General features: G+C 42.8%; 2 protein-coding genes across 2 annotated transcripts in view; both read right to left on the bottom strand.

Moving 5' to 3' along the window:
- The window catches only part of LOC119445739 (monocarboxylate transporter 5), a 37,277-nt gene extending 21,593 nt beyond the window's left edge, over positions 1 to 15,684 (bottom strand). The window contains exon 1 of the mRNA XM_037710026.2: positions 15,486 to 15,684. The gene's annotated coding sequence lies outside the window, so the exon portion shown is untranslated. The remainder of the gene's footprint in view (positions 1 to 15,485) is intronic.
- LOC119445743 (monocarboxylate transporter 12-like) overlaps positions 1 to 22,190 on the bottom strand; it is a 438,947-nt gene that overhangs the window by 285,951 nt on the left and 130,806 nt on the right. The gene's annotated exons all lie outside the window — the stretch shown is intronic.

Here is a 22,190-nt window from a genome sequence, read left to right as displayed (position 1 = left end):
TTCTCAGAAGAAATAAAAGATTCACATTCATCTTTAATTTATAAAGGTGACCTTCTCGCGATCGTTTCGAGTTCATTCGAAACAAATTACACTCAACAAGATGCGCGAGGCTAAACATTCATATCTTTCATTTAGACCAAAAATAAAGGGCAAATATTGGCGCTTTTACATTTCCTATTAAGACAAATTGTAATTAGAGGCTTACACTGCCGGCTTCTAAGCATTACTGTTGGACGAAAAATGGAAGAGCTTAGATTGTCGAATGATTGTAGTACCTGTAAAATCCGCATGCCATGCGAGTGTAGCTGTGGTGAATACAAACTACGGCTGCAAGCCGGTGCAGATGTCTCCGTAGCGCTGCTTCTTGCCGAAATCGAAGCATGTAAGGAGAGACTACTAAACTCAGAGGTAAAATGCACTTTCTCAGGAACGCTTACTGTAAGTGCGCACGTGAAACTTTACAAGGTAAAGATGTCAACGTAGCAAACGACTCCACCGTTTTATTTTGCCATATCAGTTAAATTATCACAACTGAGTTAGTTGTACTTGTTCTTCACTGCGTCTTTTCCGTTACGCCGTCCCAGACGGCGGCCTTAGTCATTATAGTGACGTCAGACCATGTCCTCACCTTACGCTTACGTACGCGATAGAGCAGAGGAAAAAAAAGCTTTTCCTTACACGAACAGCCCATGACTCAGCAAAGATCAATGAGCACGACTCAGCGAATTCACGCAATTACGGCAGACAAAGCAGCGCGAGTGGGCACACCTCTGTGTGCATTTAAACAATAAATCTAGACATTATATGTGCGTGCATATGCAGTTCGCTAAAGGGCATATCAAAGGCACCGAGACAGGCCAACTGAAGAGCGTATTAGCGGTTATATACGAACGTCGATAGAATGCACGAGGGGTGGCCAAAAAAGCGCTCGCACGTCTGAATCTTCGCCACTGCCCCCACTAGGATAACCAAACTCGTGAGGTTTAGGGCCACAACGCATCACAGTATAATATGAGAGGCACCTTGGCTTATCATAGCCACTTCGCAATATTTTACTGCAGTAGCAGCCGTTGGCTCAATTTCATCGTTGTTTCGATGTCCGCCGGCGTTTGTTGCCGAAATGGCAAAGTTCTTTGCGAGTTTTATGAATAAAACCCATAAAAAGCTTCGAGAAAGTATGTGTGAGGGCTGAGCCGTTAATGCCAGCGGTCGAACTCAGTGTGAATGGTATCTAATCATTGTTAAAAAGTATAGATGAAAGCAAGGTCCCTGGTCCAGACAATATTTCTCCCTGCATATTGAAATACTGCGCCTGGCCAATCGCATTCCACCTTTATCTACTATATACCAAATCTCTTTCTACTGGAATGTTGCCTCATGACTGGAAAATGGTCCATGTAGTTCCCGTTTCTAAGGGTGGTTAAAAAAAAAACGACGTAAACAATTATAGGCACATTTCTTTACCATCCATCTCGTGTAAAATATTAGAGCATATTTTATACAAACATATAACATAGACTGTTAACATAAGACGTTAACTCATAATCAATATGGTTTTCACGTGGGACTATCCTGCACAACACAATTGATCGAGTTCTACCATGACATAGTATCTGAGGTGGATGATAACGGGCAAATAGACTGCGCACTTTTTAGATTTTAGAAAGACGTTCGACAGTGTTTGCCACCCATTCCTGCTTCATAGGGCAAATTTCGATCAGAAAGTGCTCAATTAGATGGCCAATTACTTGTCGAAGCGTTGAACATTGTGTTGCACTGAACCGTACTACTTCCCCTTGGGTCGAGGTCACATCGGGTGTTCCTCAGGGGTCCATTTTAGGGCGGCTATTATCTTTAGTTTATATTAGCGACATTCCGGCCGGGATATCTGCATGTTTTCGTTTGTTTGCCGACGACTGTGTCGTGTACAGAAGAATAACAAATGAACAGGATTCTATTGATTTGCAGACTGACCTTACTAAAATTGTCTCATGATGTGAGAAGTGGAAAACGTAAGTAAAGGCAAAAAAAAGTTTGTTGATGTGTACTTCACGAAAATCAAGAAAAAAATAGAAACCTATTTTTTTTAGTATTGATGCTACCAACCAGCATGTATAAATATTTCGGTGTGACGTTTTAGAGTGACTGTTCCTGGAATGCGCATGTGAATAATGTAGTTGCAAAAGCTTTCAGAGCGCAAAGTTTATTCAACGAAATCTGAAAGTCTCACACTCAACCCTAAAAAACACTGCTTATATTTCATTTGTTCGTCGAACCTTGGAGTATGCGTGTTGTGTTTAGGACTCTCACCAGGAAATGACAGACCAAATCGAGAGAATATAGAATAGAGCGGCAAGGGTTGTTATGGGGTGGTACAAGCGAGGGGAGAGCTGCACTGAAATAAAAGGCGAAGCTAGAATGGGAAGCGCTCTCCTCTCGCCGAAGAAAACCGCATTTGAAGTTGTTATTCCAAATATATAATAACGAAACTGCAATTAACAGAGACACTTACCATAAACTACCCCACTATATATCTAAAGGAACCGATCATGACCTTAAATTTGGGGAACCGGAATAGCACGAATACCATGATAATTCCTTTTCTGCTCTAATTATCTGTAACAAAGTGGAATCGATTTTCTTGTGACCAAGTGTGCTGTATTAATGAAGATATGTTTTTTTCCAAGGTGTAACCCCTCTGCCTGCAGGCCTTTGGACAAAGGAAAGCGTGCAAAGCAAAGGAAAGTGTGCGAACAATAACAACTAGAATGCAGTGAACCACCGCCAAATGATGCGTTATTCGTTGTAAAATGCAGTGATTATTATTATTATTATTATTATTATTATTATTATTATTATTATTATTATTATTATTATTATTATTATTATTATTATTATTATTATTATTATTATTATTATTATTATTATTATTATTATTATTATTATTGTTGTTGTTGTTGTTATTATAATTTGATATGTAAACATATACACAGGAAAGAGAAAGCGAGGAGCAAGGCTGGCAACTGCCACCAGAAGGGGCACAACACCTGCCTGCTCTTCAGAAAGGAGGGGACAAACATAGAAATGAACGATACGAAGGAAGGGATGAAACGGATAACGGAGAAGAGAGAAAGGAGGCAAGGCTGTATTCTTGCACCAACCCGTGGGTGAACCGGCGTTGCCTGAACACAGTACATCATAACTACAGCCGCACGACGTAATTTGCTTTCACACCGAACGCAGCCCGCTGAATAAGCAAGGGATGACAAATGTTGTGAGATATAGCAGGAACAATCACGCGGAGCACCGACATAGACGCCCTCAATGCTGACTTAGTACCTGTGGCTTTGCCCTGCTAACCAAGAGGCCGCGGGATCATAATTCAAGCGCAGTGGCCGCGTTTCGATGGAGGCGATATGCCAAATGACCTGTGTTCCGTGCATTCGGCGCGCGTTGAAGAACTACAGGGTGTCGAAACTAAAACACGGAGTCCCCCACTACGGCGTGCCTCTTAATCTGATCGTGGTGTTGGCATGTGTGACCCAAGAACTTAATGAATTTACCTTACATATCTTGTCATTGATGACGCAGCCCTTGAGCACAACTTGATTACAGCGAATAGTCGTCCCTGCGCCGGATAAGTGGTGTTTCAGCGAATACATTATTTAAACCTCAGAAATATGGAGAAGTTCTATTTCTTGCTATACAGTGTTCACGCCGGTCGACATCAGTAATTGTGCCGTTATCAGGAACAAAATTCTTATTTAAAGGATTTGCTATAACTTCCACGTTGTAATTGATGAATTATGGCTGCTCAATCATTTACTAATACCGCCTTAGTTGGGATCCCACGACTCCCGCAAGTTCTGCGATGTTTGTCACCACTATGTGCCACAATGTGTTTAACGGAGTTGCATGCGGTAGTGCGCCAGGACAGTTAACTGTAGACAAATTATTATGCAAGACACCAATAGACACTGACGTTGGTTTGCGCTGTTGCAGTCTCGGCAGTCACATCTGGGTCGCCAGCTGTGGTGCGCAAGAACGACATTGCGGATGAGAAGAGCAGTAACGGACAAAGGCTGCCGTTGGTAAGCTAGTGACCGCTTCAAGCATTCCTTAACCTCCGTTGGTGGCCATACGGCTACCGCTACTATCCAATCTGTTCCACCTCTGAGCGCTGACCTGCTCCAATTCAGTGTGTTAAACACGCACCTTGAAGTAATTAATTTAATAAATGGCTGGTTCATCATCATCATCATCATCATCATCATCATCAGCCTATATTTATGTCCACTGCAGGACGAAGGCCTCTCCCTGCGATCTCCAATTACCCCTGTCTTGCGCTAGCGTATTCCAACTTGCGCCTGCGAATTTCCTAACCTCATCATCCCACCTGACTTTCTGCCGTCCTCGACTGCGCTTCCCTTCTCTTGGTATCCATTCTGTAACCCTAATGGTCCACCGGTTATCCATCCTACGCATTACATGGCCTGCCCAGCTCCATTTCTTCCGCTTAATGTCAACTAGAATATCGTCTACCCCCGTTTGTTCTCTGACCCACACCGCTCTCTTCCTGTCTCTTAACGTTACTCCTAAGATTTTTCGTTCCATCGCTCTTTTCTGCGGTCCTTAACTTGTTCTCGAGCTTCTTTGTTAACCTCCAAGTTTCTGCCCCATATGTTAGCACCGGTAGAATGCAATGATTGTACACTTTTCTTTTCAACGACAGTGGTAAGCTCCCAGTCAGGATTTGGCAATGCCTGCCGTATGCACTCCAACCCAATTTTATTCTTCTGTAAATTTCTTTCTCATGATCAGGGTCCCCTGTGAGTAATTGACCTAGATAAACATATTCCTTTACAGATTCTAGAGGCTGACGGGCGATCCTGAATTCTTGTTCCCTTGCCAGGCTATTGAACATTATCTTTGTCTTCTGCATATTCATTCTGCATATTCTGCATATTCTGCAATGGCTGGTTACATCCCCGCAAATAACGATTTATTCAGTGAATACTGCAGAAGTTGTGACGTTCTCTTTCGTGCACTTCACTCGTTTTACGAGACTTGTGCAGTGTTAACCTGCGCCATGCAATTACATCTGTTTATTAATACTGTCTTTCCGTTATAAGTCTAATGCAACCCTCCCCCCCCCCCCAAAAAAAAAAAAGAAACATTAAGAGGGCCGACTTTGCTATGCAGTCCAAAGAACGCGAGTGCTGTGCTGAAACATGCGCGTGGCCACCACAACAGTCGTAACAACAGATGTAAAGCCGGTGCGATGATAGCTTCAATTCTTGAATCCAGGCGTCACGAAGAAAGAAGCGATGTGGGGATGTGTCTTTAACAGCAGCCGTACTACCAATCCAAACTTTACAATTGAGGCAGCATGATGGAGATTGTACGTTTATACCACGCAGTCATCGGTGCATTTCTCAAGGACTACACTGAAAGTCCATGCTAACATATGATGCCCACAGAGCTCACTTACGATGCCGTAGTTTCATTAATGACAGAGTAATGGGTGTCGTAAAAAAGAACACTATTCCATTCTGAACATTCTCATTTGCCGCCAGGAGCCCTTCGTGATTGGTGAAAACTTTTTCGGGCCGATGAGGTCACCTGGATGGTCTGTCACGCGTATCAGGGAACCAAAAATCTTCCCATGTCAAAATGAGGTCTTCGCAATAATAAGCCTTCACTGGAACTTCTGAACGTGTGCGAACACGTGTATGCAGACAAACACTTCCACGATGTATGGGGGAACTACAGAAATGTCGGCCATATATGACGATTTAGTGAACATACCGAGAAAGATGTATAATATCAACGTAGTACAAGTTGTATGTGAAGGCCGAAAATGTAATAAAGTGGTATAAATTCACCAATCAGTTAAGCAATGAGGTCCGCAATGTAGTCCTTGTGCTGTACTAAGATTAGTGAATGCAGGGGCCATGCACGCGATATGTGAATGTCACACTATCCGTTTGCCACAAACCATTTCAATTTTTCTGCCGTTCTGTGTTTTAGTCGCACTGCAAAAATGTGATTGCATCATTCTAAACAAAGAAACTCGTCGCAGCGAGACGTGAATGCCGCACTTCAGCAATTTTGTTGCGATGCTTTGGTGATTTTGCATACTTTGCGATACCACAAAACATGAATTGGCGTGAAGAATAGGTAGCAGTAGAAATATATATATATATATATATATATATATATATATATATATATATATATATATACATAGCACTCATATCATATGGCGGGTACACTTGATCAAAGGCTTATAATTGTGTGAGTGTCAAAAAAATGTGGCACTGGCTCAATATGTGTTATTATTTACGGCAGTGGCGGCGATATATTCGGATGGAACTAGCTGAGATCACCAGCAGCGAAGAATCGCGGTGCAAACTTCAATGTATATGACTGTTGCTTAATTGATCCGCAGCCAGTCTTAACTTTGCCCGGGGAGCACTTTTGTTATGTTGTCTAAAATTTCCAAAATATTACTTGGGTTCTGCGTCCCCAAACCACAATATGATTATAAGGCACGTAGCAACCGGAATAATTTTGACCCACATGGGTTTTTAACCGGCACCGATTGCACGGTTCACGGGGGTTGTTCCTTTTGGCCTGCATCGAAATACGGCCGGTGCGACCAGGATTTGATTGCGCGCCTTCGGGTTTAGCAGCGCAGTGACAAAGCCGCTATGCCACGACGGCAGGTGTGAGGTCGTTCTGACATCACTGCGAAAAAAAAATTACTTTGCCTCTCGATCGAAATGTGTCACTCTAGTAGTTCGATTCTGTTGCACAATAAAGCGAAAATAGTCACGTGTGCAGTGGCAGTCGCTAGCCGTCAGGGCGTCATAACACAGCGTTGATGTCGGCTATTACTACATATACCTTTTTTAGTGCCACATTGTGGGCTTACCGCAAGGTAGCAGCCACTGTTTTCCTAACCCATTAACGACTAACAAAAATCTACCCGTTACATTTTGCAGATTTGTTGTGTGAGTTGATATTTTCACACTGTAAATACATTGTGAAAGTTTCATGAGTGCCGCTTTATTCTTTGAAACGCTACGATAGTGTACTTTATAAAGCGCGCTGGGCCTTTATGGGAGCAACACCTGATGTAGGTTACCAAATGTAAATGCTATATTTTGGAGCTTCAAAAAACGAAAAGGCTTGCAGCGACGAAGAGTCATACAAACTTTGCGTAAGCCTAATAAGCTTCTGGTAGCAAAATGATCATTTTAGTGGGAAATATTGTTTGCTGGGAGGTGTTTTTACTATTCAAATGTGTCACATAATTTCGCGGGGAAGGACATTGGTGTTGCTTTCAGAGGCGCGTGCGATGAAAATATATTATTGATGCAGATCTACACGTGATGTCTTACGATGAAAGCAGGTTTTCAAGACTAAAGCATTCAGCCCCCCTTTAGTTGAGTGGTAGTTGAAACATTCAAAGACTAGTGGCATCTCCTCCAATAACAGTCGGTTCTTGCATTTCAGTCCTGATATATGATTTGGTCGGCAACTATTTCGTTAGAATTTTCGAACCTTTCAAGATATGGGATCTACGTCTGGTTCCTCAATGCGGGTTGCTCTACTTTCAATTGCATAACTCATCTCAATTGGCAGACAAATATAGATAGTCCTTGTTGTTTTCTGTTTCCTCCCACCTATTTTTCAATTTGTAACAAAATCCTGCATAAATTATCCACCGTTTTAAATAATGTTCATAGGATATCCAACTGGCTTTTTATTCATCTAAATTTAACGCAACACGGCTTGCTATTTCATTGACTGTGAAGATAAGAACGTCATCTTTCTCGGCAGCAAAAAAGGAACTAGGAGGAATAATAGCAATCTTGATGTAATCCTTAATATTATTTTTTACCCGCGATGGTCTCTGAAGTGTTTCTAGTCAGCAAAATATATTTAAAAATAGTCAGCAAAAAATAATGGCAAAAAAGCCACCGTGTGTGCTTCGAGAACAAGCACACCCCTCTAGCAGACACGTAGGCCCAGCGTACTTTACAAAGTACACCTATATTCATTTTCTTGCGACGCTATAAATATGTAATGTACGTGTAACGCCATGCATTCATCGTTTACGTCATTCTTTTCTAAAACTTTCACACAGACCTGAGGTTCGTGAAGCATTTGATATGCTTAATAAAGTATAAAGAAGGTGCATGTACGGCAGCACCGGCTATGTTCTGCACTTCTACAAGTTTGGCGAAACATAAATCAAATACATCCTGCAGCTGACAAAAATCTACAACGACGTCGTCTTGGCAGGATTCTTCTTAGCAAAATGGCGTACTAAGAAACACAGTATATTTTTTCTTAAATTATTTACAAATGAAAAAGGTGGTGTACTTATAAAAGTACGGTGGTCCCTAATCGGTTAAGTGAAACACTTTATATTTTGGCCCGTAAAATAATGTGAACTTGGTCGCATCCCTTTCGTGCAAGTAACCATGCCAAGGCTGCTTTCTCTTTAAATGCTGTTCTTACTTTTACTTGGTGAAAAATGACAGGGTGTGAAGTAACCTGGTGATCATGCTAACGCTGCAAACAGACACATTCGCTACTAATTACAACGGTTCAGCTTGGCGAGGTGGCCAAACCGAAAAGCGCCAAGCGTCTGAATGGACTGGCTTTCCTGTGATAAATTCATAAGGGTGGTTTATGTCGAGTGTCGAGCCGTTCGTCCGTTGTTTAATGGTTTCAACATTGGGCTTCTCTTCCAGATTTCTTGTGTTCGAATCCTGCCGTCGGACAATATTAATAATGTTAGTAAAGAATATAGTCTTTCTTGGGCTACCTAAACGCGACAGACTTTGTCTGCCTGTCACTTATTTCAACCGCCCGGCCAAATCTGATTCAACCGCCCGGCCAAAACCAACGAACCAAGCTACTAGCACTGGTGGCATGGGGTCATACACGCCAACAAGATGCAGTGCAAAGAAAACCTCATGCCTATTTGCAGCAAAATATATGCACATAACCGTGACCCGCAGCGTTCACTTATTTAGTATACACATTGAAGTGGTTTTTCTTTTAGGAAATGAAAAATCAACGCATTAAAAATGGTGTCGAAGAGACGCTACGCGTTAAAAACAAGCCTACTGAAGCCGCTGCTCTGTAGCCGGCTTTAATTTATTGCGGTTGGCTTCAAGCCGGCTACATAGCCGCGGCTTCGGTCGGTTTGTTTTTAACGCGCAGCGTCTAAGCTTCGACACAATTTCTAAAGGCTGTGTCACTTGCTGCGACTGGAGCGACGAAAATCGGCGCAGTCGCACGCGTCGCAATGCGATTTTTAGAGGGCACATTTCACATGATTGCGATTTCAACAATGCGGCTGGTGTGGCGCCCAGGATTGCTTGCGGCCAAGTTTTGTGGCCATACTTGGCATAATTTATCAAATGCAATGAAAAAAAGCCGGCAGATAGCATGCCCTGTGGGAATCGATGTTATGTGAAGCAATGTGCCGGGAGCCTGCCAAGTTAGCCAATAGTTACCAAGCTACCTACAGAGCACCAAGACGTAAGCGGCTGTTTCATGACCTACATGACACAGATGTCATGACATTTATGTCATAAGTCCTCAGGAGTCCCTTTAGCTATGCCTATGAGACCTATAAGGCGAAAGCCTTAGTCATTCTCATGACAATGACTTCGACCATCAACCTTTAGCCTTTTCCTGCACTTAGTACCACATCCGAAGACATTCCATCAGTTTTTTAGTGTTGGTATTTTTCGCTGAGTCATTGTCATTTTGGCTGAGTTATGCTCACGACTATAACTTCTACCATCATCCTTTAGTGTTTCCTTCACCTCCCGGTACGTCCGATTTACAATGAAGGAATCGTCCCGAAGAGCTTTTCGCTTAAGATCGTCTGATGCGGCTATCAACGTGACGCCATAGGAGCACCATTCGTGGCCAAACAGCTGGTGGAGCGGGAAGATGAAAGAAATACTTAACGTCCGGGTTTGTCCGTCCGAACATGCGCATCCGCGAGGTTGCTGCGTTGCACGACCACAGTCTTTTCATTACAGTTACGGCCAAATTGAAATTCTCAACGCTGCGTCGCCTATTACAACTTGTCTCATCGATAAACCGACTGGTTGCATGTAATTGGGTAGAGAAAAATGTAGTCGTTTTACTGAGCATTCCCTAGTAAAAAAGGGTGATCGATCAATTACGACACAACCAAATTATGTAATTAATTTGTAACGATCATAAAAGGATGAAGACGGACTTCGTGAACGAGAAGAAAGAACAGGGCAGTGAAGAGGACGAAGTATAATTTTCAATGACTATGACAGAATAAACGGAACATTTAGGTACCTACTGCCGCCAGATTCCTGGCCTATCCCCCTCAGTGGGTGCGAGCCATGATGAAGGATCATCATCATCATCGAACGGAACATTACATTTTGGCGCACTCGCACACTTTGTCGATGTTGTTCATGATCACCCGACGCGAAGACGGTCATTACTCGCCAAGACATGCCAGGAAGACGGAGGCGTTGCCATCCACCTTCCAGAACAGATCGGCACACCGTACTTCTTGACGTTCTTAGCTCACAAGGCTAACATCACCCTTGAAGAAATAAGCTGCAAGAGTGCAGAGTTGATCTGCAGGCGACCGAGTTTGAACAGTGGGTCCGCAGATCAAGTAGCCACGACGCAGTGATAAGCACGGAGCAAGGAGTTAGCCTAGTTGTGCAACACCTTTTGCGTATGCAGGAGCAGCAAACGCAACAAAGTGAACAGCTGTTGAGGGTTTTAACGTCGGCGTGCAACTCCCCAAGGCATGCCACGCGAGAAATGGTTGTTCCTGATTTTTTTTTTGACGATACGCAACGAGACCCTCGATCTGGCTTCAGTTTTTTGATAATCCATGCTCGCAGAATAAGTGGAATGATGACTGCGATCGCATCAACAGTATGCGTCATTTTCTTACTGGAAACACTAGGAAGTGGTTCGATTTAAGGATACCAAGCTATGCATCGGAGCCATGGGTCGAATGGAAAAACTGTTTCGTTCGTGCATTTGACCAGAATTCTGTTGAATGTTGGGACAAGGCTATTTCTTTCGAGCATCGAGAAGGAACCGCTATCGGCTACTACTTTGAAAAACGACTATTGCAACTTGCCGATCCGAACCTATCTGAATAATCTGTAGTCGCGCTGATAATTCATGGGATGACGAAGACGTCTCAGCGGGAAGTTCTTCCTAGACCACACGCGATGCTAGAGCAACTGTTGTATTTTCTGAAGAATATTTCCAGCAATGTGTTCACCCTACCACCTGACAAGTAACACCAATGGCCAATCATCCACTACAAGCATAACGTGTGACCCGAGGTGCTCTTGCTGCAACGGTTCTTGTGGCCACACCCCAGTACAAGAATCAGCCTTGAATGAGAATCACGAGCAAAGCAACAGGGAAAATCCGGGCGCTCTATTCTACCCGGCAGCACTGAAAGAAATAGTTCATTTGGAAAAGTTAGGTTTGATTTATGTCCGACTGACCGTCAACGGAAGGCCAACTGCAGTCTTAGTTGACACCGGGGCGTCGGTCAGTATTGTCAGCGTCCAACTGATTTCTCCGGAAAAGACATTCATAGGCAAGGCTGTTAGCGTGCGCAGCTATGATAGCAGTTCTCGAATACTTCATAGATGGGCTAGGGTAAGCGTTGGATATCAAGGCACCAAGATGGATGTCGAGGCACTCATTGTACAGGAAGCCACACACAGTTTTCTCTTGGCTCATCCTGAGATGAAGAGGATGAAAATAAATATATCGCGGCGCGATGATGTAGAAGTGGAGCACTCGGTTGAAACAAGACATACCGCTGATGGAGTTGGTAGCTGCAAGCGAAGAGGTGCCGAACAAGTATCCAGAAATAATATGCTTTGGACTGTATCCACCAGCGGCAAAGGTCCCAATGGTGCCTTTCAATCTTAGTGACACTACTGTTGCCCAGAAGAAACCATACGGCATGTCCTACGAACAAAACAAATGGCTGAAGCAAGAATTGCATGGTTTGCTCGACGCTGGGATTATTCGGGCTTCTACATCTTCGTTTGCGTCGCCTATTACTATAGTGCCCAAAGACGACGGGACATTTAGAATGTCTACTGACTACAGGCTCGTGAACCATTGGACGGATTTATTTCCTTATCCAATGCCAAGATTCGATGACATAATCGACAAAACAGGAGGCTCTTCCTGGTTTTCCCGCATCGATCTTTGCAAGGAATACTGGCAGTTCCACTCCAGGAAGAGTTCAAGCCCTTCACAGCTTTTGTCACTCCTTTCAATGTCTTTACCATTCGGGTGGAAGAGTTCCGGAGCATGGTTCCAAAGAATGATGAACGACGTGCTTCATGATTTCACAGGTAACTTCTGCAACATCTAAGTGGATGACATCATTGTTTGCTCGAAAACACAAGGAGAACACTGCTCTCACTTGTCCAAGGTGTTAAATGCACTATGTGAAGCCGGACTGAAGATCAACATGAAGAAAAGCGAATTCATCAGGAATTCTGTGGTTTTCTTAGGGAGATTCTTCGACGGACATACAAAGAGCACAAAAGAAGAATCTGTTAAGTCCATATCTCAGCAGACGAAACCATATGATGTAAACTTGCTCCGCGTGTTCTTGGGCCTGGCAGGACATTTCAGAGCATTTATCAAAGACTACGCTTTAAAGATGAAGTCCCTTACATTGCTAACGTAAAAGGATGCTCCATTTGTGCGGACGGAGGAGTGTGAGAAAACATATAAGGAACTCGTCAGCGTAATATCATCTGACCCTGTGCTCACTATTCCAGATTTCACAAAGCCGTTAGAACTAAACACTGACGCGTCACATTACTTGACAGGCACGGTACTATACCAAAGGGACGAGAACGAGCCCGCCAAAAGATGACCTAAAGGCATTGGGTACTACTCGTACACATTCAATGCAGAGACAAACTACCCGACTACTAAAAAAGAAGCCCTAGCTGTAGTCCTGGCACTTAGGTACTTCAAAACGTACCTTGAAGGAAGACACTTCCAATTATTCACGAACGATCAAGCCTTGACCTATTTACTAAGCCTTTCAGAACCGAAAGGAAGACTCGCCAGGTGCTCAGCGAAATACAGCAAGTCGCGTTCGACGTTGCTCACAGGTCAGGGGAGAAGCGGCCTGACACCGACGCAATGTCAAGGCTACTGATAACTCCGAATGCCGAGAGGTATGTCAACCAACTTTTTTGGGATGGCACGGCAGATATGGCTTTCAAGAATGGTAAACTGCTCATTCCTAACACGAGCGTCTCAATAATCTTGCAGCTTTACCACGACTCCCGAGATTCTGGTGGCCACGACGGTTTCTGGAGGACATACTGGTATACATCAACAAAGATTCTTCTGGCGCACAATGAAGCAGGATATATCCGAATATATCAGAACTTGTCACCAATGCCAAATCAGCTATGCAAAATTCAAGCCTCGCAGGAGCGCAATGATCCTAACAAGGTATTCAAGCAAGCATTTTGAAGCTGTGCACCTTGATTTCGCGGAGCTCAAGAAAAAAGGGGAGGGAGTGAGACCTACACGAGCATTTCTTTTCACCATCGACGAATGCACGAGAATGGTGGCATGTAGGGCGGGAAAAGAAGATGCCAACAGCGTCATATCGCTACTCAGTCGTGAAAGTTCAAAAATATCAAATTGATTGTGACTGACGATGGTCCTGCTTTCAGAAGCTAGCGTTTGAAACAATGGACTGCACAACGATATATAGAACTTCGTTTTGCTGCACCATATCATCCTGAAGCCAACGGGTTGACCGAGAGAGCGATAAGAGATATAGAGATGTTTATCACACTGTATCCAAAATGTCAAGGTGGTTGGAAGTGTGCTCTTGAAGCGGCTTTTAATCACCATAACAACTCTCATGCAACCGCTTCGGGATGCAGTTCATATTTTGCTTACCATGGGAAATCGAAGTGGTTTCCGGCTGATCACCTCCTTTGTCTTGCAAACGTGCAAAACCTCCAAGAACACAAGAAATCAGTAGAAGAGAACGAGAAATTTAAGGTCGCCATGAAGCATAACAACGACCGTGCTCACTCCACAAAGGTACCCGACAACAAAGTAGGAGATTTTATCCTGGTTCGAAAGGTGTGAAAGGCTCAAAAGCTACTTTCACGGTTCCTTATATTGTGCTGAAGAGCCAGGAAACAAGGAGTCTTGAAAACAGTTTGGTACAGTGGAGCACAAAACACGACTGAGAAGGCATCAATTGACAACGTGGTGCCTTGTCAACTCAGGAGGGTTGACGCTCAAGGGGGGGGGGGGGGGGGGGGGGGGGGGGGGGGGCTGTGTAAGGATCAGAAAAGGAGGAAGACAGACTTCGTGAACGAGCAGAAAGAACAGGGCAGAGAAGAGGACGAAGTATAATTCTCTATGACTATGGCAGAAGAAACGGCACATTACACAATTATCAACAATTATTTATTTGTAATTCCTAACCTACAAGTCTGCTCTTGTGTATATGTGGATTCGGCGTCTACAATGACACATGACAACTGCGGTCCATCGTGGATACGGCAACAATGCATGTTATCTTTGAAATTTGCCAGAACTGCATGTGACGTGCCTGGGCAATTTTGGATTTTTGTCATTAGGGCACACTGTACATAACCAATAACCTATAATTTTCTGAATATTGTAGGAATAATCGATACTGTGAAAGATCGATATTATATGCAAATACTCATCATCATCAGCAGCATATATTATGTCCATTGCAGGACGAAGGCCTCTCCCTGTGATCGGCAATTACCCCTGTCTTGCGCTAGCTGATTCCTACTTGCGCCTGCAAATTTCCTAACTTCATCGCCCCACCTAGTTTTCCGCCGTCCTTGATTGCGCTTCTCTTCTCTTGGTATCCATCCTGTAACTCTAACGGTCCACCAGTAATCCATCCTACGCATTACATGGCCGCATTACATTTCAATCATGATGTAAAAAAACAAGACTACTGTTGGAGCAAGTCACCTGCTAATTATATATCTAGCCGAACGGGGATGTGGAACGTAGAAGCAACCAGGATATTCATAATAATTATACAAAACTGTTAATTGGTAATTAAGCGTTTGGGACACCTGCATGCTCGATGATTAGGAATTTGTTACTGGACGGTTCACGTCGTGTTCAGAACGTCATCTGAAATGCCGAACAAGTCTTCTTGCACCGAATTGCAGCAGCTAGTCAAAGAAAGGACTGCACTCTTTGTTTCTTATGGAACTAGATTTGAATGCAAAGCTTGAGACTTGTTACAGAGAGTGCTAACGTGTAGTGTCTATCCGTATATTGTAATCGCGAAGCGGTCAGAGGTTGTAACTCAACTTCTCTATCTTGGTACACAAAACCTTCGGCAAGACGAAGAAAGAAAACCGTACCTTTGCTATGTTGAGCGATGAGCTTCAGGGAAAGAAACTGGAATGCTCCGTTGTATTGTGGGGACATCACATGGAGTTTACTCATCGCTACGCCATTTTACCTAAGATATCCTTGTCGCAGACAATGCTATTGTTGCTTTCAGGGGACCGATAAGGTATTCTGTGCTATCACCGAAAGAGGTGCACATGCAGCGACAAGCCGTTATTTTTCAACAACAAAATGTGTAGTTATCTTCAAGCTTGTGAGGGCGCGCTGCCAATTTTAAGCAAGATAGTCGGTGTCACGGTTATCGGTGCATGAGACATGAATCAGGACAAAATCACGCAAAACACATTTATGATGTACCACGGCGATAAGTTCATGTCAAATTTATAGACAACCGCAAGAATCGTTACACTGAGTTCGATATCTTCTTCTTGAAACATCCTAATAAGTCACATGCAATGTGGCGCTTACATGTCTGCTTCGATGTGCTTCTTGCGCATGGCCCGGTGGAATGCTGGCTTCTCTGATGAGAGTTGTTTCCATAGAATCAGCCTGGCTTGTCCAGCGATGTCATCGGTGAGGGCGAGGTTATCCCCGTAGCATAGGACGGGGCCGTTGTCCTTGGACCAAGCCTTTGCTGGCGACCGCGGTGCACAGCCGCTGGGCGTGGAGGATCAAGCCGGACTGGTGCAGGGCCACTGGTGTCCTCCTCCTACTCAACTCTTCGAGCTCAACGCCATTGGTTCACCGCCTTGTTGTTGTTGTTCATGATGATGATGATGATGATGATGATCCTTTATCATGGCTCGCACCCACTGAGGGGGATAGGCCAAGAATCGGGCGGCAGTAGGTAGCTAAAAAAAATTCTTTTTGGCAATGAGAAACGCAAAGTAAAAGAAGGCAAAAGCAAAAACAATGAAAATTTGGTATAACTAGAACAGTGTGCCAACAAGCTGTCAGACTAACTGAAGGGTGAAAAATGAGGTTACTATCAAGGCCAGAAAAAATACAATGTTACTGCCAAATTTGGAGAAACAAATTTTTGTGGAGTGCATACTGATCTGATAGGTAGAATAAAGTTACACTAATTAACAGGTTAACCTTCTTGTTTCAGTTAAAAATTCAAACACTGCGCAACAAACGCCTCTGTGACAATAGCCGAGGGTGGAGGCACCAAGTGATAATAATACTGGTGTATTTAATCTTAATCTAATTTAGCAGAGTGGAGCTTCGAGTAATATCTTTCTCTGGTTTAAATAACGTCGGAATGATAAAAAGTAGTGGTCTATTGCTTAAATTTCCTTACAATTTTGGCACAGAGGGGACATCGTCAGACCAGCTTAATGTAAATAGAAATTCAATTCCGGGATGCGACATCGTAATTTGGAGAATGTAACTTCTAACTGCCGAGAAGGACACCATTGATTGTTCCAGCCAAAATCGAGATGCTGAAAGTCTGTAGATGGGATGAGCGATAGTTTGCTTAAGTCATTTCGTAGGCAAAACGTTCTGAATCTCGAAGCTGTGATGTAAGCTGTATCTGGTAAAATATGAAGCACAGGTCCATTTAAAGATGTTGTGGCTAATAAATCTGCCATTTCGTTTATGTATAAACCGCAGTGTCCAGGAACAAAGAGAAAATTAGTTTTTTGTAACGTTGTAGGGTCTAAATTTTTAAACACATTTAAGGTAGTTGTTGTCTTCGCCCAGTCTCCTAGCAGGCTTCTTCCTTCTATTCTTCTAGCGGTGTTCTCTCATTTCCCACCTCACTCCTTCCAGGTAATGATGATGATGATGATGATGATGATGATGATGTCCTCAGCACATGGCTCCTACCCACTTCGGGGGATTGTCCAGGAATTGGGCACCTGAACTTTTAGATATGCATTCTGAAACTACAGTTAATGTGCAATTTAGTAATCAGATCAGATAGATTAATTTTCCTAAACTGCATAATTTATAATCATAATGCCATGCATTAAAACTGAAATAGCTCTCAGAGAATTGTAAAAGTAGGAATTTAAAATTTGATTCGCTTTGTTGACTGAATCATTTTATTTATTACTCATTTTATTATTATACATTAATACAGTTACAAACATAGTAATACAGAAGGAGGTCCCAAAGTAAAAACTGTCAGGGGGACCTCCTGTTAGTACATGCATAAAAATGTAGAGCATACGATTAGCAACTAAGGTAAATATAGCGGGTAAATACAAATAAATATAACCAAAGTAAATGAATAAAAAAATATCACATCACCTAAGGCTTGCGATTATCGAAAAATGCAAATAACCAAAATAGAAGTAATTAATCAATCATCCGGTAGTTGAAGATTACACAGAAAAGAGCAACAATTCTACTTTGAAATACATATATTATTTAAAACACAGGAATAATTGAATAGGAATATAATGATTACATAACATCAACCGTGCGCAATTCAACACAGCAACAAACTTAATGTATATACTGCCAATTGCCAATAATATTCCAGTATATACAGCCAATTACCTGATACAGGAACACAAACTGAGAAAAAGAATAAAAAGTTGATAAACGATAATGTATGCGCATATATGCACACACACACACACACATATATATATATATATATACTCACACACATACACATATATGTGTTAGTTAACGTATGTTGTTAGTAAAAACTGTTTTAGAAGCCGACGGAAACAGTGTAGCGAACGACTTGATTTAATATTTGACGGCAGAGAATTCCAAAACGAAATTTCAGAAAAGAAGGCTGTCATTTTACCGTAGTTAGTGTTTACTTTTGGAAGCAAGAGGTTATTATTTTCAGAAAACCGCGTGTTATTTGTATTGTAAAGTAGCGTTGGGGGAAGTAGCTCAGTAGGAATGTCACAGTTTCTACTTCTAAACAATAAAAGACCTAGCTTGAGTTGAAATGTGCAGGTTAATGGTAGAATTTCAAGAGTGCGAAAAATGGGTGGCGCTGATGCGGTGAATGAACTATGGGCAATTATTCGGACTGCCCGGTTATGAAGGTGATTGAGGGATGTCAGGTGTGTGGGGTATGTGTTGCCCCATGATGAAATACAGTAAATAAGGTGACTGTTAATAAAAGCATAGTAAAGCGATTTTAGAATATGTTGCTGAAAAAAATGTCATGTTCGAATGAGCACGCGGATGCCAAAAGCAATCTTCTTAATAAGAGAATTAATGTGAATGTTGTATTTAAGTTGAGAGTCTAATGTAACACCTAGAAAAGTAATACAATTAGAGGGAGGAATGACGCAGTTGTCGATGTATAGTTCAGGGGTTATTGTAACCGTTTTTTTGGGACGAATGAAATAATATGATTTTTGTTTTAACAGGGTTTACATTTAGCAAGTTATCCTTACACCAAGAAACACGATTCGTGACATGGGCGTTTAACTTTCTTAGTAGACTGTTAATGTCTTCATCACTAATGAATATGCTTGTATCATCAGCATAGAGGATGCAGTCAGAATAATTAAGTGATGATGCTAAGTCATTGATGTAGATAAGGAATAATAGAGGACGCAGAATTGATCCTTGTGGAACGCCCTGGTTAGTTGTTATTGGAGATGATAAAACACTTCCGTAACTAACAACCTTGGTTCTGTAAGTAAGGTAGCTTTTCAAAAGGGCTAAAGCAGGCCCACAAATTCCGAGGGATTCAAGTGTAGCATAGAAAATGGGATGGTTAATAGTGTCGAAAGCTTTAGTTAAATCAACAAATACCGCCCCTGCCCATAGCCCATTATCGATAAACTGCTTTATGCTGTCAGTTAGTTTTATCAACGCTAATTCGGTTGAGAAGTTAGCACGAAAACCAAACTGCTTAGGTGTCAAAAGGCTAAATTTTGTTAGGTAGTTTGTTAGGCGATTAGCAATGAGCTTCTCAATTACTTTGCTGAAAAATGGGAGGATGGTAATACTGCGATAATTAGAAAAAACATGTCGATCTCCCTTTTTAAATACAGGTGTTACTTTTCCTTGTTTGAGACTCGTTGGAAAAACGCCGGTACGAAATGCAGTGTTAATAACATCAGAAAGAACAAAACATAACTCGCGAGCAACAATTTTGATTTTAGATGGATAAATCGAATCTAGGCCACAGCCTGTGGTCCTCAGACTTAATATAGTGCGAAGAACTTCATCTGGTGAAGTGGGTTTTAGGAAAAAAGAGTGAGGCGAGCGAGACAACCTGGGCAAGTTAGTGACAACAGATGCAGGGCTCTTGAAAAATGATTCATTAAACGAATTGGCGACAGCTATAGGATTAGTTATAGTGCTCGTGCCGTCCGTAAATTCTGTTACAAGCGCCTCCTGTAGATTTAGATTTAAAAATTCTTTTATTACGTTCCAATTCTTTCTGCAGTCATTCCCATTTTCGAGCACTTTATTTTGGTAGTAGGTTCTTTTAGCCTGTTTCTGTAAGTCGGTGAGAGTTTGTCAATACAATTTAAAACGGGCCCTGAGGGCGAGGTTAAATGGCTGGAGTTTTACTTTTTTGTAAAGATTATCTTTTTTATTTATACTGCGCAGTAGGCCTCTAGTGATCCACGGGTTTCTGGGGGTAGAATACCAACGAGATATGGAGGATACAGACGTACATGAGTTTATGATATATGTTAGTTTCTCAGTGTTTCTCTTTATAATGAAATCATAAACGGCATCAAATACGTCCCTGTGGCTAAATCCAAATACCGAGGCACCGAAAGTGAGTACTGTTTCTGATGTTAAATTTACCGTACAAGCGGTGTTTCAAGAAGTCTTTTTCTTTGTAATTTCTACCGACGACATATTAAAAATAGTGTTCTAAGGTTTATATTTCTAGGCAGAATTGACACAGCGGCGATATCGCCAGACCTGCCCTGTGTAAATATAGGTTTAAAGGAGTACTGACACAAAAATTTGAAATCGAGATAACTCGTGAGATCAGTTTAGGCGGACACACACACATCGTCTACAAAATATCATCCGCGAATATAGCTTAGAAAATATTTAAAATCAATTTTAAAAGTACGTGCGCGCAGCCACCCGCAAAGTGCAGCACCTCGCGACATTGACATCAAGGAAGGATTGTAAATAACCAAGAAAACGCTACGTCACGAGTTTGCGCTGCCGTCGGGGCGGGGCTGGCGAGCAAGTTCCTCGCCGCTCCGATCGTCCCGGTGCTTTTTTTTTTTTTTTCTCCCTGGTCTAGACGCTGGCCTCATTCGCCGCTGACGGCGGCACAAAAATCGGCTCAATTGTTTCTGACAAGAGATAACTCTTAGAGTAAAGTGACGTCGAAAGTGTGCATGTTATGAAACGTCGTGCGATATAGTTAATCGTTGGCGTGATTTTGGCTCGCAAGCGGTCAGCGCAGCCGCCGCAGTAATCGTCTCTACGAAGCGGCTCGCCTTGCTAACCTGTTTTCTCATCGCCACCAACGCCGTCGGCAAAACTGATTGTACTGTCAGATATGAGCGTCCTAAATGTGCAGACGTTGATTGTGTTGACGAATATAGGTGCTTTGTTACGAGCTGCGGACGGATCGCAAGGGCCATCGGCCCCGGATCAGACGCCCAGAGAGCTAGGCCTATACCGCTTCCCAGCGATCGCCAGCTCGCCTGTGGTGGATCGAATCAAAAGTGGTTGGCCACGTCTAATACGGTGGCGACTCCCGCCTGGAGGAAATAGTCGCCGCTGGATGACGAAAACGAGGACGGCGACCACACGTTGGACGGCGACGACATCGCAGAGCTCGTGCAGGCGTAGCAGACGAACTAGCAACACGAAGCTCGCTCGCCTGCGAGCGCGCTGGCTTGAATACGTCAGTTTTGTGCGATCACGTGCTCACTGTGTTTACAATCCCTCTTCGCTCATCTCGTAGCTCTCTGAAACCGAAACTTGGACTGGTCGCTGCAAAGAAGACTCCAAATAATTACCTCTAGCGTTCTGAAGCAAATGAGGTTTCGCACCGTGATTACTGGGTCATTAGCTACTTGTTACAGCAGAAAAAACAAGCTCGAAAATTTTTGTGTCAGTACTCCTTTAATGGTGGGACACGGCAGCGTAATTTTGTAATTATTACTTCCGGTTGTCTTGATGGACACCAATGAATTTTCCACGGAAATTTTAGGTGCTGAAATTCGGTACATGATGCTATAGTTTCCACGATATTTCTACGAATTGTAAAATTCCGATATCTGATTGCGGTTATTTGTGCCACCACTGGAAGGACCGACATTATTGGTCTATTCAGGGATGCTCACGCTAATGAATCGGCCATTTCATTTAAATGTAATACGCAGTGTCCTGGTACCCATAATAATTTTACAAGATTCAGCTGGGGGGGGGGGGGGGGACTAATGTTAGAAACGTCTTTAGAGCTGGTGAATTTGTTGAAGCTGTAAGCGCAGTACAGACAGTAAGGGAATCTGTTATAATAACCGCACTGGATTCATTTAAAGGGTGTTTCCGCAAAGCTAGAATCATTGCTAAGAGCTCAGCTTCAAATACGGGAGTAAAATCTGGCAGTCTCAAAGAGAATGACCAGCCAAGCGGAATAGAGAAAATGCCTACGCCCACCTTTTCGTCGTTCACGGAAGCGTCAGTGGCTATTATGATAATTGTGTGTACGTGTGCAAGGTAATCTTGCAACATATTATTCAATAACCTGACGGAATCAAACTTAGGTTTCTGTGGGCACATTTCACCGAATTCAA

This window comes from Dermacentor silvarum, chromosome 3 (genome assembly GCF_013339745.2).
Source record: "Dermacentor silvarum isolate Dsil-2018 chromosome 3, BIME_Dsil_1.4, whole genome shotgun sequence".
Classification (NCBI taxonomy): Eukaryota; Metazoa; Arthropoda; class Arachnida; order Ixodida; family Ixodidae; genus Dermacentor; species Dermacentor silvarum.
This window is presented reverse-complemented; position numbering and strand designations above follow the sequence as displayed.